This window comes from Eretmochelys imbricata, chromosome 3 (genome assembly GCF_965152235.1).
Source record: "Eretmochelys imbricata isolate rEreImb1 chromosome 3, rEreImb1.hap1, whole genome shotgun sequence".
Taxonomy (NCBI): Eukaryota; Metazoa; Chordata; order Testudines; family Cheloniidae; genus Eretmochelys; species Eretmochelys imbricata.
Genome location: NC_135574.1, coordinates 15,909,184 through 15,917,782, shown reverse-complemented (window position 1 = coordinate 15,917,782; position 8,599 = coordinate 15,909,184).

Below are 8,599 nucleotides of genomic sequence, written 5' to 3'. Positions count from 1 at the left end.
ACCACCTCCCTAGGTAATGCATTCCAGTGTTTCACCACCCTCCTAGTGAAAAAGTTTTTCCTAATATCCAACCTAAACCTCCCCCACTGCAACTTGAGACCATTACTCCTTGTTCTGTCATCTGCTACCACTGAGAACAGTCTAGATCCATCCTCTTTGGAACCCCTTTCAGGTAGTTGAAAGCAGCTATCAAATCCCCCCTCATTCTTCTCTTCCGCAGACTAAACAATCCCAGTTCCCTCAGCCTCTCTTCATAGGTCATGTGTTCTAGTCCCCTAATCATTTTTGTTGCCCTCCGCTGGACTTTTTCCAATTTTTCCACATCCTTCTTGTAGTGTGGGGCCCAAAACTGGACACAGTACTCCAGATGAGGCCTCATCAATGTCGAATAGAGGGGAATGATCACGTCTCCCGATCTGTTGGCAATGCCCCTACGTATACATCCCAAATGCCATTGGCCTTCTTGGCAACAAGGGCACACTGTTCACTCATATCCAGCTTCTCGTCCACTGTAACCCCTAAGTCCTTTTCTGCAGAACTGCTGCCGAGCCATTCGGTCCCTAATCTGTAGTGGTGCATGGGATTCTTCCGTCCTAAGTGCAGGACTCTGCACTTGTCCTTGTTGAACCTCATCAGATTTCTTTTGGCCCAATCCTCCAATTTGTCTAGGTCCCTCTGTATCCTATCCCTACCCTCCAGTGTATCTACCTCTCCTCCCAGTTTAGTGTCATCTGCAAACTTGCTGAGGGTGCAATCCACACCATCCTCCAGATCATTTATGAAGATATTGAACAAAACCGGCCTCAGGACCAACCCTTGGGCACTCCACTTGATACCGGCTGCCAACTAGACATGAAGCCATTGATCACTACCCATTGAGTCCAACAATCTAGCCAACTTTCTATCCACCTTATAGTGCATTCATCCAGCCCATACTTCTTTAACTTGCTGGCAAGAATACTGTAGGAGACCGTGTCAAAAGCTTTGCTAAAGTCAAGGAACAACACATCCACCGCTCTCCCCTCATCCACAGAGCCAGCTATCTCATCATAGAGGGCAATTAGATTAGTCAGGCATGACTTGCCCTTGGTGAATCCATGCTGACTGTTCCTGATCACTTTCCTCTCCTCTAAGTGCTTCAGAATTGATTCCTTGAGGACCTGCTCCATGATTTTTCCAGGGACTGAGATGAGGCTGACTGGCCTGTAGTTCCCAGGATCCTCCTTCTTCCCTTTTTTAAAGATGGGCACTACATTAGCCTTTTTCCAGACGTCCGGGACTTCCCCAGATCGCCATGAGTTTTCAGAGATAATGGCCAATGGCTCTGCAATCACATCCGCCAACTCCTTTAGCACTCTCAGATGCAGCGCATCCAGCCCCATGGACTTGTGCTCATCCAGCTTTTCTAAATAGTCCCGAACCTCTTCTTTCTCCACAGAGGGCTGGTCAACTCCTCCCCATGCTGTGCTGCCCAATGCAGTAGTCTGGGAGCTGAACTTGTTCGTGAAGACGGAGGCAAAAAAGCATTGAGTACATTAGCTTTTTCCACATCCTCTGTCACTAGGTTGCCTCCCTCATTCAGTAAGGGGCCCACACTTTCCTTGACTTTCTTCTTGTTGGTAACATACCTGAAGAAACCCTTCTTGTTACTTTTAACATCTCTTCCTAGCTGCAACTCCAAGTGTGATTTGGCCTTCCTGATTTCACTCCTGCATCCCCGAGCAATATTTTTATACTCTTCCCTGGTCATTTGTCCAATCTTCCACTTCTTGTAAGCTTCTTTTTTGTGTTCAAGATCAGCAAGGATTTCACTGTTAAGCCAAGCTGGTCGCCTGCCATATTTACTATTCTTTCTACACATCGGGATGGTTTGTTCCTGTAGCCTCAATAAGGATTCTTTAAAATAAAGCCAGCTCTCCTGGACTCCTTTCCTCCTCATGTTGTTCTCCCAGAGGATCCTGCCCATCAGTTCCCTGAGGGAGTCAAAGTCTGCTTTTCTGAAGTCCAGGGTCCGTATTCTGCTGCTCTCCTTTCTTCCCTGTGTCAGGATCCTGAACTCGACCATCTCATGGTCACTGCCTCCCAGGTTCCCATCCACTTTACTAATTCTTCCCGGTTTGTGAGCAGCAGGTCAAGAAGAGCTCTGCCCCTAGTTGGTTCCTCCAGCACTTGCACCAGGAAATTGTCCCTTACCCTTTCCAAAAACTTCCTGGATAATCTGTGCACCGCTATATTGCTCTCCCAGCAGATATCAGGGTGATTGAAGTCTCCCGTGACAACCAGGGCCTGCGATCTAGTAACTTCCGTGAGTTGCCGGACTATATATATATATATATATATATAATTAGACTATATATGTATATATATTTGCCTTCAGTTATTTGAGTGGTTAGAGTTTACGTTTTCAAACTCTGCTCTGGAATCATGAGGGCTAGAAACTTTTTTTTCGAGATGAAAGCTGAGATTCTCACATAGTGAGGACTCCAGCACAGGGGTGCTATTTCAGATTTTAACCGTGATTTCAGAGGCTACTTAGGCACCTGAAAACTCTAGGTGTGATGTTTTGTTTTGTTTTGTTTTTTGTTTTGTGTTGCAGATAAGTTAGAAATTAACTGCTTGGAACACTGTATCTAATTCCTATATAAAGAAAGAAAAACACCAATTAAAGCCATATTTTAAGTTTATATGTAAATTTAGAACAATCTGGAGAGAATACCTCAATGCTTGGGTTTGGAAATATCTTGTATCAGTTTTGGAGCCTTAGCACAGATATCAGAAACAGAAGTTTGATACTTTATACACTACCTTTAGTAGAGATAAATAAAAATAAATAGAATTTGCCTAATATCTGCTTACTTTCTCTGACACACACTGTGTTACCACAATTATCCACTCTATTTTAGTCAATTGTTTTTTCACTCCACTAAAAAGATATTTACTTAATTTTAACATGCACAGTTAAGCTTTTTCCCCCTCTTTAATTAAGAATGGGAATTTGTTTAATTATTTTGGCATTTCTGTTTACTGATCACAATCATATATGTTACTCATTAATATTTGAATCCATCATTACTATTAGTATCGGACTTGGAACTGCATTTATTTTCATGTAAATTTTAAGTTATTTTACAGATATAATAAAAAATATAATTTGAAAATAAGCAACCTTCATCTGCACAGTGCCTAAAGTTTTGTGTTTAGCTTTTTTTAAAAAAAACTGGCACTGCTAAGGTGAGTACAAGCTAAATTTAAATTCTAGAAGGATACTATTATTTGATTGTGTGTGTGTTGGGGAGAGTGTGTGGGAGACTGAAGGTGTGTGTGTGTGAGATTGTGTGTGCTGAATGATTGTGTCAGCACACTCAGGGCTGGCCTTACCATGAGGCAAACTGAGGCGGCCACCTCTGGTGCCAGACTGGAGGGGGGGAGGGGGGGCACCAATAGGACCCAGAGTGTAGAAAATTGTGTCTGCTGCTAGTGCATATGTATTATTTCTGCTCTAGATGCACAGGGATGGTGGAGTGCTGTGCTGGAGGAAGGAGGGTACAAGAGACTTAACAGGCAGGCAGGAGAAAAGGTGAGAGGGAACAACAGAAAGCAGCAGGATCTGCAGGGAGAGAGAGGAGGAGGAGCCTCTTATGTACCTCTGTAGCACCCCAGGAGCCTGGCCTGGTTGACACCAGCTTCTCAGGGAGCTTCCTGTTTCCTGCTGCTTCCCTGAACCCTCTTGAGGAGAACAGGCAGTCAACTGAAGTAGTAGGAGCCAGTTAGGCCCTGCTACCAGCCTGCTTATTTGTCCCCTTCAACTGAGTGTTGAGAGCCACTATCGCTGGCACAGAACAGCAGTCATGAGTGAAAGAAGAAAACACCCCTCTGGGGCAGCATTCAGAAAAAGAAAGCAAGCAAAGGAAGCTTTTCTAGCTAAGCAGGGAGCAGTTCTCCTGAGATACATAGACACAAATGTTCACAGTGAGCCTTCCGGCCCCAGTGAGGATGTGAGTGGTGAGGAGATGCCTGATTGTCCAGTTAGTCAGAGTGCAGGTGACCTGGCAGCTCCTGCAGCATCCATATCTCTATCTCAAATGGATGTAACCATGCACATTTCTGAAGAAAAGTGTAGATTAGAGAAGAGTGTGGTGGAGGCGCAAGAAACAGGTGCTGCTGAGTTTAGTTCCTTAAGTTTAGATGATCCAGGACTGTGGACCCAGTTGAGCAGTATCCTGAGGGACTTCCCTGTACTGCATGGGCCACAGCAAGTGAAAAATGTCATGTTCCCCACAGACAATGAAAATAGAAGTTTCCATTCAACACATTACTGGTGTGAAATCCCCAATGGTGACAAAGTGGAGAGGCCATGGCTTATGTACTCAAAAACCCAGAATGCTGCATACTGTTTTTGTTGCAAACTCTTCCAGTCTAATGTTCCAGCCACATTGGGTTCTAGAGGAACAAAGGACTGGAAAAATCTGTCTAGAAATCTGGCATGCCATGAGAAGGCAGGAAATCACCAGAGAGCATTCCATAGGTGGAAAGAGCTTGAGATGAGACTAAGGTTAAGGGCCAGCATAGATGATCTGCATCAAGAGAAGATTGCATCAGAGTCTCTTTACTGGCAAAATGTTCTGAAAAGGCTCATTGCCATTGTGAGAATGCTTGCTACCCAAAATCTAGCACCGCGTGGCACTTCAGATCAGCTGTATGTGCCAAACAATGGAAACTTTCTTAAAGTTGTGGAGCTGATTGCTGAGTTTGATGTTGTACTCCAGGAGCATCTAAGAAGAGTCACCACCCAAGAAATGTACACACACCACTACCTTGGAAAAACAATTCAAAATGGGATCATACAGTTACTGGCAACAAAAGTCAAACAGAAGATTGTGGCAGATCTGAAGTCAGCAAGATAGTACTCTATTATTCTGGACTGCACACCTGACCTCAGCCATATGAAACTGTAGGGAGCCAGGGTGGCTTCCCTCCGAACCAGAGGGTAAAGAGCCACCCTCTCAGCCTGAGTGGGCGGTGCCAGACCAAGCTTACGCCAATCCCCGGAAGGGAGGGGTGGGACAGGAAGTACAAAGGGCAGGATCCTTTGCCCAGTGAGGAGAGCACCAGGGAGGGAGACAGACACAGGCTGCTCCCTCGTGATCCTGCTGCCGACCCAGGAGGAACCTGACCGGGAGGAAGGCCTGTGGCGACCAGGACTGCCAGCCGCTGAGTACCCGGAGGACCTGGAGGGGCCAGGCGGTAACCCAGGCCAGCATGAGCCCGACACAGAGAGGGAGCTGGAGCTGCCAACAGCGGAATACCTGGACGAGCTGGAGGGACTGGAGAGACCCACTTGAGAAACCGGGTAGGAAGTAGCCCAGGGGCAGAACTGCTCTGTGGGGTGGGTGTGTTTGGTCAGCGTGCGCGGATGGCCCCCCGCTGACCCAGCAGCGGGACCTTCACCTCCCGCCACTGTCAGGGCCCTGGGCTGGAACGCAGTGCAGTTGGGTGGGCCTGCGTTCCCCTACCCTGGCCAACCTGCCTTGGGTAGCAAAACTGTGCGCTACCAACTCGTGCCGGCGCTCCCCGGCCCGAGGGGCGCGCCGCAGACTCGTGCCGGCGCTCCCCGGCCCGAGGGGCGCGCCGCAGACTCGTGCCGGCGCTCCCCGGCTTGAGGGGCGCGCCGCAGACTCGTGCCGGCACACCTTTCCCACTAATTCCCCAGTGCCCGAAAGGTGTGACTAAGGCCTGCCAGTGGGGCCATAGCTCTCCATCGCCCCCTAGGGGCTTGAAACCTGTCACAGGAACAAATGACTTTAATGGTGCATTTTGTAACAACAGCAGAACCTAGTGAAAATGTCCCTGCAATGGTGACTGTCAGAAAGCATTTTCTAGAATTTATTGACCTTGATGATACTACAGGAGCTGGTATGAAAAATGTGCTTCTTAAAAAGCTGGAAGATATAGGAATTGCGATAGATGACATGTGAGGTCAGGGCTATGATAATGTGTCAACATGAGAGGAAAGAACAGAGGAGTGCAGACACGGATCCGAGAGTTAAAGCCTCGAGGTTTTTTTGTCCCATGCAGTTCTTATTCATTGAACTTGGTGGTCAGTGATGCAGCATCAGCTTCTAGAGAGGCTGCTGAATTGTTTAATGTAATTCAAAGCATCTATGTATTTTTCTCTGCATCAACTCATCGATGGCAAATTTTGAAGCAACATCTGAGAACATCCTCCTGACACTGAAACCACTGAGTGCCACACGATGGAAAAGTCGAATGGAGGCTGTCATAAATATAAAGGGAAGGGTAAACCCCTTTAAAATCCCTCCTGGCCAGGGAAAAGCTCCTCTCACCTGTAAAGGGTTAAGAAGCTAAAGGAAACATCACTGGCACCTGACCAAAATGACCAATGAGGAGACAAGATACTTTCAAAAGCTGGGAGGAGGGAGAGAAACAAAGGGTCTGTGTGTCTGTCTATATTCTGTCTTTGCCGGGGATAGACCAGGAATGGAGTCTTAGAACTTTTAGTAAGTAATCTAGCTAGGTATGTGTTAGATTATGATTTCTTTAAATGGCTGAGAAAAGAACTGTGCTGAATAGAATAACTATTTCTGTCTGTGTATCTTTTTTGTAACTTAAGGTTTTGCCTAGAGGGGTTCTCTATGTTTTGAATCTAATTACCCTGTAAGGTATCTACCATCCTGATTTTACAGGGGGGATTTCTTTATTTCTATTTACTTCTATTTTTATTAAAAGTCTTCTTGTAAGAAAACTGAATGCTTTTTCATTGTTCTCAGATCCAAGGGTTTGGGTCTGTGGTCACCTATGCAAATTGGTGAGGCTTTTTATCCAACATTTCCCAGGAAAGGGGGGTGCAAGTGTTGGGAGGATTGTTCATTGTTCTTAAGATCCAAGGGTCTGGGTCTGTAGTCACCTAGGCAAATTGGTGGGGCTTTTTACCAAACCTTGTCCAGGAAGTGGGGTGCAAGGTTTTGGGAAGTATTTTGGGAGGAAAGACGTGTCCAAACAGCTCTTTCCCAGTAACCAGTATTAGTTTGGTGATGGTAGCGGCCAATCCAAGGACAACGGGTGGAATATTTTGTACCTTGGGGAAGTTTTGACCTAAGCTGGTAAAGATAAGCTTAGGAGGTTTTTCATGCAGGTCCCCACATCTGTACCCTAGAGTTCAGAGTGGGGGAGGAACCTTGACAGAGGCGATAAAGCCTATCAAACACCAAATTGGGAAGATAGATGATGCTATAGTTGCTGTTATGGAGGATAATGCTATGACAGGAACTGTTTGTGGGAGAACCGTGGCAGAGGGAAATAGAATCACCAGAAACATACATAACTTCAAATTTCTGTGTGGCTTAGTGTTGTGGCATGACATACTGTTTGAAATAAATGTTGTAAGCAAGAGACTCCAAGGTGTTGACCTTGATATAGCTGGAGCAATGGAACAACTGGACAAAGCAAAGTCATACCTACAGTCTTACTGGTCAGATGAGGGATTTCAAAACATTCTGAAGAGTGCATAGAAGCTGGCAGAGGAACTTCATACTGAAGCTATTTTCCCACCCGTTCAAGAATACAAGAGTCACCGAAGAAGACGGCATTTTGATTACGAGGCATGGGATAATCCCATAAGAGATCCCAAACAACAATTCAAAGTTGAATTCTTTAACCAGGTGCTAGATTGTGCAATACAGTCACTTGAGGAACGTTTCATGCAGCTCAAGGAACACAGCGGTATATTTGGGATGTTGTATGATATTCCAAAACTCCTCACTATACCTGAAGAAGACCTACACCAGCAATGCAAGGCACTAGAGACAGTGTTCACCCATGATGACATGCGCTATATTGATGCGAGTGATTTAGGTGATGAACTGAAAGTCCTTTCAAGATGCATTTCAGCAGGATCAACTCCAAAGGCTGTTCTGGAATGTAGGTGCACAAATAAGATGACCACCCTCTTTCCAAATGCTTTTTTTTGCTCTGCGTATACATCTAACACTTCCTGTAACAGTTGCCAGTGGAGAACGCAGCTTCTCCAAGCTGAAGTTAATAAAAACACATCTACACTCCACAATGACACAGGAGAGGCTGGTCGGCCTTGCAACCATCTCAATAGAGCATGAGCTGGGCCAGACTGTGGACCTTCAGGAAGCAGTTCAAATCTTTACAACCAAGAAGGCACCGAAAGCACCACTTTGATTATTCAAACAGATAAAAATGCCAGTGTTTACTATGCAGACAAGAAAAGTTGTTGGATCATATTAAAGAAGTTCTGTATTAAAATCACAAATGAGTTTGATTCCCCATAGTTTAAATTCCAGGCTATTACTAATTAAGAGGTCTCTTGGTTTTTGGTACTGTTTCTCTTCCTCTATGTGTGAAACTTGCAAGCTGCTAATTGCGTTAGTATATTTTAAGACAGAGTCTGTTCTCAAAGCAATACTCTGTAACAACAGAAACAGCACCCAGAGACTCCCCGCCCTTTTGTTGTATTAACAATTGTGATTAAAATAGAAATAGAGGATGTATGTGGATGGATGCTTGGTGTGGATAATAACTGAATGATCAGGGAGGTGCCAGCCTAAGAATC